This window comes from Rhinopithecus roxellana, chromosome 4 (assembly GCF_007565055.1).
Source record: "Rhinopithecus roxellana isolate Shanxi Qingling chromosome 4, ASM756505v1, whole genome shotgun sequence".
In the NCBI taxonomy this organism is placed as follows: Eukaryota; Metazoa; Chordata; class Mammalia; order Primates; family Cercopithecidae; genus Rhinopithecus; species Rhinopithecus roxellana.
Genome location: NC_044552.1, coordinates 66,715,044 through 66,728,903, shown reverse-complemented (window position 1 = coordinate 66,728,903; position 13,860 = coordinate 66,715,044). Strand labels below are relative to the sequence as shown.

At 41.1% G+C, this 13,860-nt stretch overlaps 1 pseudogene; it reads right to left on the bottom strand.

Annotated features, from left to right (window-relative positions):
• Nucleotides 1-208: 208 nt before the first annotated feature.
• LOC104657687 lies at nucleotides 209-941 on the bottom strand (annotated as a pseudogene).
• Nucleotides 942-13,860: the final 12,919 nt, after the last annotated feature.

The window sequence follows — 13,860 nt, the reverse complement described above, 5'->3', positions numbered from 1 at the left end:
GCGATTCTCTTGCCTCAGCCTCCTGAGCAGCTGGGATTACAGGCGTGCTGTCCTCATACCCAGCTAATTTTTGTATTAGTAGAGACGGGGTTTCACCATGCTGGCCAGGCTGGTCCTGAACTCCTGACCTCAGATGATCCGCCCGCCTTAGCCTCCCAAAGTGCTGGGATTACAGACGTGAGCCACTATGCCCGGTGAAGCAATCCGTTTATTTAGACATTCTCTTCTTAGGCATTTTTAAGTTTTTCCACCACTGTAGCACCACTGTGTAGTTTTCACTTTCAGTCTTCTCTTCAAACACTTTTTTTTCGGGAGAATCTGCATCACTGTCTCTGTTCCTGCTTCCTTATCCTCTCCAATGAGAAGATCCAATGTATCTCCCACTTTCACCATTCTGCTTTTCTTCCATAATTCTTCCCCATTCAGCCTGAGTTCACCTTTGCAGAATGCATCTTCCACTTTGTTTCTTTCAATATCCCGGCTTGTCTTCAGGACAACGTCATCCTGAAAAGATCGCACTACTGTTTCCAGGTCTTACAGTCTTTGACTATAGTAGGACCATCCTCAAGCTCCTCTTCCTGCTCACTCATCTCGTTCTGATCACTTTCTGCATCAGAGTCCTCTTCATCTTCTATTTTTTGCAAAGACTTTTTAGTAGATATTTTAGAGCTTATATTACTTTTGAGTCTTATGGAAAATGGAAAAATATATTCCAGAAATATTAAAAGTCCCGGGAGTCTCAGTGAGAAAATATTATGGAAAAGTGTTTTATAATTTGGTGCATGTAACTTGGTACTAGAAAAATACAAGTATTGATTCCAGGAAGCACAGGGTTTGTGTGACAAAGGCGTCCCTCAGAGAACACCCCAGAGTCCAATCCAGGTATCTGGCTTTCTTAAAACACCAGCGTGCAATTTGACACTAGTCATTGCCATGGCACTTATAATCTTATGTCAGAGCCTCCGAACAGACTCCCTTTTTCCTCTGAGGTCCACAGTGCTTATTGTTGAAGAACCATCTGTTGGAGATGAGAGGAGACTCAGTGAGAAGAGTCAAGAGGACTGTGGTGGGCGGGGCAGGAGCTGCTGGTGCTTGGACCAGCCCCAGGGTTTTGGCAGTGAAGATGCTGGGCAGTGGTAGAGCTGAGGACGGTTTGTGAGTGGAATTCCATCAGGACTTGATGGGTTTGGATGTGGCATTAAAGGGGAGCCTGGTTCAGAATAAAAGTGAAGTTGCAAGAGGACTGAATGATTGATAAAGAAGTCCCCAGAAAAGGAGGGAAAATGGGATTCAGCATTGGGGTGTGTGTGTGTGTGTGTGTGTGTGTGTATGTGTGTGTGTAGGGAGGTTAAGACTTGATCAAAGCCTGGGCAACAAAGCAAGACCTTGTCTCTGCAAAACATTTTTAAAATATTAGCTTGGCGCAGTGGTGTGCTCCTATAGTCCCAGCTACAGGAGGCTGAGGCAGGAGGATTGCTTGAGCCCACGAGTTCAAGGTTGCACTGAGCTGTGATCGTGCCACTGAACTCTGGCCTGGGCAGTAGAGCAAGATCCTGTCCCCTTCCTGAAAAAAAAAATAAAAAGAAAAAGTGAAGTTGCTAGAGGACTGAATGACCGATAAAGAAGTCCCCAGAAAAGGTGAGAAAATGGGATTCAGCATTGGGGTGTGTGTGTGTGTGTAGGGAGGTTAAGATTTGATCTGATTGGGATGCTTCTTTTTAGGCCCAGACAAGAAGGAATGGAACTTGTAAACAGAGAAACAGTCTATGACTTTGACAAATTCCAGGATCTCTCTGAGCCTTTTCTGTAAAACAGAGGCTTGGTGTTGGGATTCACACAGCTCATAAGTGCCCAGGGCCTGGCATGATGCCTGGCACGATAGCAGGTAGGGAGAGAAAAAGAGCTTTGCAATGGGGACAGAGGAAGCTTGAGGGAGCCCCTTTCTCTGGATGACGTTCTCTTGGTGAACTAGGAGAGGAAATGATCTGAGGGCAGGGGCCTGGGGCAGGAGTGGCTTTGGAGGCAGGAGAGTGATAATATTTAGAAAGCTGCTGCCGAGGAGGTTGAGGAAGATCAAGGGCTATGACTTCTGAGATCCTTGCTGCGATTCAGTTATGTTTTTTTTCCCCTTGAAGTATTTTTTTAAGCCAACTGTTTCATTGAAAACTGAAAGTCTCTCTGTACAGAGTCCAAAAACAACAAAAGTCATATTACAATGATAAGACTTGACAGGAAAACAGCACTCAAGGGAGCTATTCCCGGGACACCCCGGGTAGGAGGCTTCTTTAGTGACACTGTCTTTCCCCGTCCACTGCAAAGACCGACGTGAGCCTGGTCCAGGCTGGGGACTCTGAATTGACTGTGCTGTGTGAAAGGGACAGAAGGGTTCTGATGCCAATTTACTTCCAATCCATATGTAGGTTTCCTTTACAGAGAGCCATGGGGCTAGGTCACATCCAATAAGAGGGAGTGAGGAATAGGCTGGCATGCAGTATTTTGATATACAATTTATATGGCAGCTGGACACAGTGGTTCAAGTCTACAATCCCGCCCATTTGGGAGGCCAAGGCAGGAGGATCGCTTGAGTCCAGGAATTCAGGACTAGCCTGGGTGACATAGTGAGACCCCATCTCTGTAGAAAAATAAAATAATTATCTGGATATGGTAGCATGTGCCTGTATTCCAAGTTACTTGGGAGTCTTAGGAGGGAGAATCGATTGAACCCAGGAAGTCAAAGTTGCAGTGAGCCATGATTGGGTCACTATACTCTAGTGTGTGTGACAGAGCAAGATCCTGTCTCAAAATAAATGAATGAACGAATGAATTTATAGGCACTGGGTCCCAGTTAGGATTTATTTTGATAGATTTAGTTACCCAGTTCATTCTTTTTCTACCTATTAAGAAAACATATATTGACAGCATTTAGTATGCATAAAATATTCCTGTCCTAAAGAACTGCTTAAAAATCCTAAAGAACTACTTACAAATTTCACTTCTAGGTAGTTTCCTTTGCACAACTAGTATGCATAATAGCACCATTGAAATACTGTGCTTTTATTTTCTCAAAGTCCATGACTTTTGGATGATGTAATTCAGTGAATTAAACATATTTTGTACTTCTTAGTTTCTTTCTACAAGACAACAAAATGGCTGGGAGCCAATTTACTTCCAATCCATATGTAGGTTTCCTTTACAGAGAGCCATGGGGCTAGGTCACATCCAATAAGAGGGAGTGAGGAATACGCTGGCATGCAGTATTTTGATATACAATTTATATGGCAGCTGGGCACAGTGGTTCATGTCTATAATCCCGCCCATTTGGGAGGCCAAGGCAGGAGGATTGCTTGAGTCCTAATGGCTCATGCCTGTAATCCCAACACTTTGGGAGGCTGAGATGGGAGGACTGCTTGAGCTCGGGAGTTCAAGACCAGTCTGGTTAACATAGTGAGACCCCATCTCTATTAAAAAATGATAATAATAAGTAAAAGAAAAGAAAATGTATAGCGTTTTCATGTAGATATTAACAAAAGAAGCTAATATAACCCATTGTGATACTGATTTCAGTTTTTCTTTTCTATAAGTCACTATAGCTTATTTTAATGAAGCAACTTGTGGAATTTCCTGAAGTACTGTTAGTTTCCTTCCCTTTGTTAATTTCACATATTTTCAAATTTAATTTAGAAACTCGAGACTTCATTAACTTATTTCTGTATCTGTTAAAGTTTTTTATCCTTAAAAAAGGTTTGGGCCAGGGGCAGTGGCTCACACCTGTAATCCCAACAGTTTGGAAGGCTGAGGGGGGCAGATCATGAGGTCAGGAGATCGAGACCATCCTGGCCAACATGGTGAAACCCCGTCTCTACTAAAAATACAAAAGTTAGCTGGGTGTGGTGGTGCGTGCCTGTAATCCCAGCTACTCGGGAGGCTGAGGCAGGAGAATCACTTGAACCAGGGAGTCAGAAGTTGCAGTGAGCCAAGATGGCGCCACTGCACTCCAATCTGGCAACAGAGTGAGACACCATCTCAAAAAAACGAAACAAAACAAAACAAAACAAAAAAAGGGTTTGTTCCACAGAAATGAGATATTCAGAATGAATTTATGACTTTAGACTTGTGTTTCAGTTAGGAAGTAATGTCTCTGCTGACAAGTAGAAAAATACATCTTCAACAACACAGCTCTTTTTGGCCTATCTTGGAAAGTGTCCTTTTCCTACTAATAGCAGTTATCAGAAGACTCAGAAGAGGAGATGGAAAGATATTGTGTGAGAGTTTATTAGTGACACTGTCTCCCTGATTTAAGATACAAGAAATGTATCCACAATCCAACTGTTCATGTTCTATCCAGATTCTCGGTTTGAAAATATGATCAGAGAGCAACGTGATTGCAATCCTTGGAATGTATAGTCTTCTCTAACTGTGTTGCTGTGACTCTCTTTGGCAGTCCAGGTGATACTGTTTTCTGTATTATTCCTCTTCAGTTAAAGTGAAGATGTAAGTTATGTAGATGTCACTGACACCTCTGTATTGAGTTCTATGTCTATCAATAAATGATGCCACACAAGCAAGCTGGAAAGCAGCAGACTTTGCCAATTGCCAATGTTTTAACCTATATTAGGACACTATTTGCTTTAAGTGATTAAAAATAATTTCTTGCTGTTTCTTGGACTGTGGTCAAATCCACAGAGTAAACTCTGAGTATATTAATTCAGATCGAACCTCCAAGTATGTTAAATTTCCATTCTTGAGGAAGTTAAAATGTTTATTTTTTGGCAATCTTTATCTCTTGATTAATTTTATGATTCCTTCTTTAAATTCTGCCTTCATAATCACAGCCATATTATGGTTTGACATTTGAAAAACGGTAGCACATCAGCCATTGTATAGAGCATAGGCTGGGGATGGAGAAAAAGTGGGAAAGAAAAGCATTAGGAATCCAGATGTTCCAGTCACCGGAAAATGGACTTATAGTCTCTGACATGGTGACAATGAGAAAACTTGTTTAGCAGTCAGGCTTGGGGAAAATTGAAATTTCTGAGCTCTAGATATTTTTAAAATTTGCATACTGTACAATCTAATACATCTGTTCTATGTTCATAGACGATGTAAGAAGAGGGAGGTGGTGTTGTGGTTAGAGACAGAACCAGAATGGAATCCTCCAGGGTTCAATTCAATACTCTGTTTACTATACAACAAATCCTGTAAATAAAAAGAACTGGGGCAGGATTTTGCAAACAAGTATCACCCAGTTCTCTTTGCTGATTCTCGTTTTGTTTGGAACTTGGAAACTCTGAACCAGGTATGGCTGCTCAGGTAGGGTCAAAGCGGGGAAGGAGTTGAGATTTTCTTTGATGTATTTCACAGTGGTAGAGTCTGCACGCTGGAACTAATTGAAGTTAAGAGACTTGGAATCTAATCCCAATTTTGACGTTAACAATTTTAGGCAAATCACTAACCTGTCAGGGGTTTAGATGCTTCCATTGTAAATGAGTGATTTGGCCTAAATCGGCGGTTCTCAAACTTTCTGGCGTGCATCAGAATCACCTGGAGGCTTGTTAGAAACGACTTGGCTGTGCCCGATGTCCCCTAAGTTTCTGGTTCACCAGATTCAGGTGGGACCTGAGAATTTGCCTTCCTTGTCAGTTTGCGTTTTGTCTGAGCACCCCATGTTGAGAACCAGTGGTCTACATATCATCTCAAAAGTCTTTTCCTGTGTGAAAAATTATTAATCTTTTTACCTCAACCTTTTCAGCAAAGGGAAGTTTATACTTTCATGGTGCTTGGAGTGGGTAGGGCAGGGAGGTGTTTATTTTTATTTTTTTTTTGGTGAGACAGAGTCTCACTCCTTCACCCAGGCTGGAGTGTAGTGGCGCAGTCTCGGCTCACTGCAACCTTGCCTCCCGGGTTCAAGTGATTCTTGTGCCTAAGCCTCCCGAGTAGCTGGGATTACTAGGTATGTGCCACCACACCCGGCTAACTTTTGTATTTTTAGTAGAGTTTTGTGAGATCTTCCAATGAAAGGCACAAGTTATTTGAAGTATTATTTTAATACAGTGTTATGTAGAAAGCCACAAGGTTGTTGTAAGGGGAATGTGAGATATTCTACATATCTGGCGAAAAGAAAATGTGGAGGAACTCTATCATACTGAGTGCATTATCGACTTTAAAGTAGTGTCTTACCATGGAAACTCATCTCAAAACAAATTTTATTTATTTAAGTTGGAGTCAGTGGGAGTTGCCAACAAGAAAAAATAGTTGTGAATCAGAACATTAAGTGAAAAAACATAAAACAAGAATTTGATGTTACTGCTAGCTAAAGAATTCTTCAAGTAAGAATTTTTCAGTTATGTTTTATTGATTGATGTTCTTTCATAGTTAAAATAGCATGAAGCCATGGTTTTAATCCCGCCTTACTCCTTTTTTGACCTTGAATGCAAATATGCTTGGCTTTTTTTTTTTTTTTAATTGCATTAAAGGCAATACTTTAATCATAACAAAGTAAAATGGGGAGTCCAAAGGTATAGTCAGTTCTTTGTTCCTATTAGAGATTAGTTTGGCTTGTAGCAATCTCTCTTCAGGAGTATGTATTGGCTGAGGTTAGCTGTGTATACTGGGAGTTTTAGGGATTACAGTTACTTTATGTACTATATGGTAACTTAGTTGCTAAGTGGACGTACCCCTTGCTTTTTACATACTGCTTATTTGTTTTAGGACCCGTTTTTAATAACAAATATTCCCAAGAGTTGGAAATCATCTTGTAAAACGTAAAAATTGTATTTGAGATAGAAAAAATTCCCTGATATAAAATAATGTATGTTACATTTATTTAATCTAAAAATAACCATAAATCTTATGCAGGTCACTTAAAAAGATATGACTTTTTTCTGGTCAAAGTTCAATGCACTGGTGATCTACCTCTGTCTTAATGAGATATGACCCTTGTAAAATGTAAATTTATAGAAAAGAAAGAAAATGAGCATACACCTCTCAGAGGCTGTCTGTGGGCTGATAACAAAGCTAGTGTTTTACCTTGTTTTCACTGACGCAGCAGGGGGGAAGCCATGGGAGGAAGGGTCTTGCCATGAAAAGGAGCCTGGTTGATCATTTAAAGACCATCTGGGAAACTTGTTTGCAAAGAGCTGGTGGGTGCCCTGGACATGAAGTGCCTGGTAGGGCACAACCATTGTCCTCACAGAAACACAAAGAGGAGCTCTGCAGCCTGCGTCGAGGTTCATCAGAGCTTCAAGTTAAGACTTTCTCTTTTGTTTTAAGTCAGCTCGATTTGACATGATTTGATGGTTTTGTTTTAGAAATAATCGTATCAGAAATTTAAAATGCATCTCATCATGGCTACAACCAAAATATCAGAGAAGTGTTGTCAAGGATGTAGAGAAATTGCACCCCACACACTTGGTTGGTGAAATACAAAATGGTGCAGCTGCTTTTGGGAAACAGCCTCGCACTTCCTCAAATGGTTCAATACAGAGTTCCCATAGAGTGGATCGGCCGTTCCACTCCGCTTTCTTCCTCTCTCCCTCTTCCCACATACTTTCGGACCAGAGTGTAGGCTCTGTGAGAACCAGGTCTGGTCCTTTGCGTCACTGTCTCTCTCCAACACCTGGAATGAGTTCAGCACACAGCAGTGACTCAACATATTTTTAATGGAATAAATCAATAAGGAAGAGGCATCCAAGTGAGGTCATTAAGAGCATGGGCTCAGCCAAGCGCGGTGGCTCACGCTTGTAATCCCAGCACTTTGGGAGGCCAAGGCGGGCGGAACACCTGAGGTCAGGAGTTCAAGACCAGCCTGGTCAACATGGTGAAACTCCATCTCTACTAACAATACAAAAATTAGCCAGACGTTGTGGCACATGCCTGTAATCCCAGCTACTCAGGAGGCTAAAGGAGGAGAATTGCTTGAACCCAGGAGGCAAAGGATGCAGTGAGTTGAGATCCCGCAACTGCACTCCAGCTTGGGCAACACAGAGACTCTGTCTCCAAAAAAAAAAAAAAAAAAAAAAGAGTATGGGCTCTGGAGTTACCCTGCCTCAGTATGAATTCCGGCTCAACTTTTAACTGCAGGGCCTTGCATTAGTTTACTAGGCCTCTTTGAGCCTCAGTTTGTTCATCTGTGAAATGGAATGCAAACAACACTTGGATTTTTGAATGACAAGCACTCAGCAAAAGCTTATTAAAAGTAAAGAAAATTCATTTCACAAAGGGTTAATAAGAATTGACTGCATGACCCTTTTTACCATGTAATATGGGGCATCATCTCTATAGATGAATAAGATGTGGTCCCTGGCTACAAGATTATAAGAAACTTTCACCCTAGTAGGAGAGAAATCTATAAAAACCAAAACGACCTAGGTTTGTGAAGAATACACCAAGGCAAATGTACCACATTAGAAATCACACATTCCAATGTTCCCAAAAATGAACCCAAAGGGAGACATAGTAATTTTGAAATAAATTTCTCTCTCAAAAATATTGTGTCACCAGTGAAAATGTTGATTTCTGTAAGTTTCAAGTGGATAGGGTTTGGTCATCATGAAAATTTTATTTCATGCCTGCCTAATGTATCTCATTAAAAAACAATAAAAATTAGTACGTTGAACTTAATGTGTCAGAATGAATTCAAAAATACAATGCATTTTTGTCTTCCACTCTTCCTTTACAATGCATTCAGTGGGAGTATTTCCCCCCACCACCGCCATCCCTAGATCATAACTTGGGCCGGTCCTATGATTATGGGGTTCACTGTTAGATAATTGCAGTCCTAGTAGATTGCGACTCCAGCATCTCTACTAGGTTGTCTTGTTCCTCCTAGACTTAGGCTATAGAAAACACTATAGTGGGCTGGGCAAGAGTGGCTCATGCCTGTAATTCCAGCACTTTGGGAGGCCGAGGTGGGTGGATCACAAGGTTAGGAGTTTGAGACAGCCTGGCCAGCATGGTAAAACCCCGTCTCTACTGAAAAAATACAAAAAATTAGCTGGGCGTGGTGGAGGGCGCCTGTAATCCCAGCTATTCAGGAGGCTGAGGCAGGAGAATCACTTGAACTCGGGAGGCGGAGGTTGCAGTGAGCCACGACCATGCCACTGCACTCCAGCCCAGGCAACAGAGTGAGACTCCGTCTTGAAAAAAGAAAAGAAAAGAAAACACTACAGTAAAGAATTCACAGCTAAGAAACTTAACACCGTATGGGAAAACAAAATACGGATGGGAGACTGGGGCTATGACTTAATATATTGTATCCTTAGATTTACTAACTGTAGCTAATGACAACCAAATTAGGAAGAGTAGTTGGTACGAAAACTTCACAAGCTTCTGCAGGAGTTGAAAGATCAGTTATAGTTTGAGAATTGCAAAGTTTCTCAGAAGATTCTGAAACTCTACAGATGTTTTTGAATATGTGGAAAATGGAATCATTGCGAGATTTGCTAGTTAGGATGCTCCTGATGTGGCTGTCTAACCACAGAGAAGTGTATCACCAACATCCTTAAAGGAGAGGAGATTCCCATGGGAAGAAGGGGTGGAGGCATGGGAGGTGGCGTATTCTAACTCTCAAAAGATTGATATAGGAACTTTTGTAAGGAAATCATGGCTATATCTTTACAAATAGTTTTAAATATTTTAATTTTTTTTTTTGGGACAGAGTCTCACTGTGTCCCCCAGGCTGGAGTGCAGTGGTGCGATCTCAGCTCACTGCAACCTCTGCCTCCCAGGTTCAAGTAATTCTCGTGCCTCAGCCTCCTGAGTGGCGGGGATTACAGGCGTGCATTACCACACCCGGCAAATTTTTTGTAATTCTAGTAGAGACCGAGTTTCACCATGTTGCCTCCTGAGCTCAGGAGGTTGGTCTCAAACTCCTGAGCTCAGGTGATCCTCCCATCCTCGGCCTCCCAAAGTGCTTGGATTACAGGTGTGAGTCACCGTCCCCAGCCACCAACAATTTTTAAAAGATCCTTTGAACGAAATAGCTAAAGCAAAAGTTGACTGTTGTTAAGAAAATCACTATAACCATAGGCTGTCTAAATAATGGTTTACTGTTGTCATGATCAAAGTATATATATATATGTGGCTCCTTTGTGTGTATGTGTGTATATATATATGGTGTATGTGTGTGTGCGTGCTTATCTTTCTATAGTCCTAATATTGGGCAAAGGAGCCAATTATCAACATTCTTCTCTCCACTTAAATAGTGGAGGTATTTTCACCACTCTTCTGTTAAGACTGGAATTTCAATGCTTGCCTTCTCTATAAAAGAGGCTGATAAGAGGTTTTTCTGTATAAAGCAAGTCTAATTCTGTGCAAATCCAAGAGAGATTCAGTTAAGTAAAAACCTTTGTGTGATAAAAAGTTATTTAGTATTTATATAAAACATCTCTTTACATATTTTTACATTTAATAAGAGTACACCAAATAAAAACGTTTTTGTTAACATCTTATCCATTTTCAACTAATAAAGAGTAATGAACCATTTCTTGCCATCAGATGCACTTTCTCTCCTCCTTTCCTAAGATCTCAAATAAATTAGTTTTACTTAATTTAAAAAAATAGATCCTATAGTATTTTTTCCCCTTTCTGGTCCTCCCTGCATTTGTTCAATTGCCTCTCTGGCTTCATGACCCAGAGCTGTTACGGTCTCTTAGATTTCCAGCATGGTCCCCGGAGAGGCAGACCTGAATGCCTGAGATGGAAAAAGTTCTGAGAAATATTTACTTCAGCTATTTCATACAGTTAGGCATTGCTCAGTTTCCCAATCCCTGTGTTTAGCTGCTCCCAGGACACAAGGTTGTGTAGCCTTAGCTCTGCCCGTGATACCTTCATGCCAGCATGCACAAAGCTCTGTAGTCCATCTCAGTTCCTGCCCTCCTAACATGCAGAAAGACAGCTTTCAGTATTAGGTTTGCTTTCCCGTGTTCTCTAACATTATGTCCATGATCTATACAAGGCTTTATTACAAAAACCTCAGCTTCTGTTTTATCTATGTTTTCTCTCCCTAACTCACAATATCTATTTTTCCAATTATTCCCCAAAAGATGTTTTATAATTCTTGTGCAGTGCACCCATGTTTTTTGCCACCATATAAAAGTAAATCCACTGTACCAGAATCTAGCATAAAGAAACTTGTGGTTGGGGAAAGAATTTAATATTTAAAAGCTAAAAGCAAACAAACAAACATACAAAACCAAACAAAGAACTCTTATTTCACTGATGAGCTTCTGAAATGTAGGATTTGCTATTTTAAAATTATTAGTGGTTATGGCTAAATCTGTTCAGCAGAATTTAATAACATATGATATAAGCATTCTCTGTCCTCCTTTCCTTTTTTAACCTAAAATTTTAATGAAAATACAAAACTTTTTGTTCTGCAATGTCACAGTGCGTTGTTAAACGGGCAAAGGCCCTAACATCTCCTTATATCACAGCTACAGTGCTTGCGCTGCCTGACCCTTGGACTATGTTGTAATGCCTTTGAAATCTGGGCTGGATTTTATTTATTTTTGTATTTCCCCCAGCTTTTAACTTGTCATAAAATGTATTAGGGGGAAAAAAAACCCTTTCTTATTGCTTCTGTAGTTTTCCCCTGCTGGAAGATGATTTATAAAAGTAGTAAGGTCATTGTCTGCATATACTCCAAAAAGAAATAAAATTTAATTTGTGCCATTAGTTGTTTATTTCAATAACATGTAAGATTGGGAAAAATAAGAAATGTGGTACCAAGACGGTCTTTCTAGACCCCTTTGTTACTAAAAATCACACAAAGGCCCTTTTGTTTAAATGGTTTAGTTTGCTGCTGATGTTAAAAGAACTCTGAAATCACTACTCCAGATGCAGTTACTGTGGGCAAGTATTCAACACCCACCAACCTTTGGTCTTCTTTTAACTGCAGCAGCTCAATAAAAGGGGGAGATAGAAGACACAGAGAAGGGGAAACACACATGCACTCACACACCTCCCAAACACATTAACACAGGCTGTGCGGCCTCTGTGAGCCTTGCAGGCTCAGCTGGGGTTTTATAGCCTTTGCTGGTCTTGCTGGGGACAGGGAACCGATGAGCACGGGTAAGAGGAGCATGCAGATGCAGCTCTTTGCTATTGTTGTCAAAGAAAACAATACGGTTGAGCTCACGCATCTCTAGTGAGCAGCATAATCATCACAGGGACACATGGTCATTAGGCATCTATGTTTAACATTTCATGTAAATTGCTGTAATTAATACCATTGTAAAAAAATCTCACACACACAGGTTCTTGCTTTGGCATATTTGTAACCAGTCCAGAATGTTCCCTGTGAAACCTACCATTCCTTTCTGTCATTATCATCACCACCAGTACCATCTCCCCCATGTCACATGATCTAACTGCATTTACTCACAGAAGATTCGAGATCCCCTTGCCTTCTGTGGCATGCCCAAGCTTAAATTCTGCCCATGAGCTCCTCCCACAGTTTGCCTCCCCCATCCTCCCGCACTGCCCTGGCCACCGGAGCCCTTACACTGTGCTCTGGTCCCCAGAACTACAGAATGGAAGGCTGCTGGCTGCAGAAATTCGAAGTGTTGGGCTGTAGAACTCAACACTGTGTAGGTAAGAGGATAACAATTCAATGGTGAAAAAGGGAAGGGAAGTCAAAGTTCAAGGACGGTCCTACAGGAATAAGAGGATCTATGTAGATAAAGGGCTGGCTCCCCTAGTCCTTGAGTGGTGATCAGGTATGTTGACGAAGACGAGTGAGGAAGAAAGAAGAGCCTGGCAAAGCCCAGAATAACCCTCTGGCCCGGCTTTTTCACCCACCCACACAAAGCCACTGGGCTTCTGAACTGGTTCCCTTTCAGGACATCCAGGATGCCAGGGGCATTTCTGACACCATCTCCTAGTGTGGGGTCTGCCTCACATAAATATTCTATGTGGATATAAATGTTAGGGGGTTAATAATTTGACAGTTTTGTCTGGAGCTATATACTTTACAAAAAGTGTTTTCATTTAATCCTAATAACCTGGGGTGGCAGGCAGATTATCATTCCCATCTTAAAAATGAGTAAACTGAGGCTCAGGGGAGATGTGGCATGGCTTAGGTCCTGCCGACAGCCAGTGGTTAAGACAGAACCCAACTCAGGTCAAGAAAGCAGAGACTGCTAGGGATTAGGAAGGTGGTGAACTCAGGGATAGAAACAGGGTGGCAATGGAAGGAGGAGCTGCTGAAGGTGAGGGAAAGGGAAAGGAAAGACAGGAAACCCCCGAGACAAACCTGCATCCTTCCCCATTTTGTTGCGTTAGACAGTTTATCTCCATCTCTGCAGTCAGTGAAAAGCTATGCACCAAGGTAATGTGGGCTCTTTGAGTGACTACTTCTTCATCTCAGCAAGAATTACTAGCTGCAAATTTTAAAACCTGGAAATAAAAAGTCTATCCTATTTTTGGGAACCCTTTCCTTTGGTTTCATTCTAGTCATATCATCAATTTCTGTTTATAAATGAATTTGAAGGGATCACGTAAATCCTTCAACTGCACGAACATCTGGCGTCCAATGTTGCTTCTCTGGGAAATCTTGGAAGACTCTCTTTCTCTTGGAATAGCTGAGTTCTGTTGTTCTTATATTAAATCATCTATAAAATATTCTGCCATAAATTATTAAATATTGGACTGCTTTTCTGTTAATCTTGCTCTTTTCTAATTTTAAAATAAAAAAAGTTCATTTAAAAATAGGATAAAACAATCTGTTGTTTTTAGCTAATAAAAGCTTCTTGCCCTACTCTTAGCAGTTAGAGAATAGTTGTTCTTCTTTGGGACTTTTTTCTTGCTTCTTGCTCTTCCCTTGTGACTGCCAAGTTTAGATCATTCTTCTATAAGTAGGGC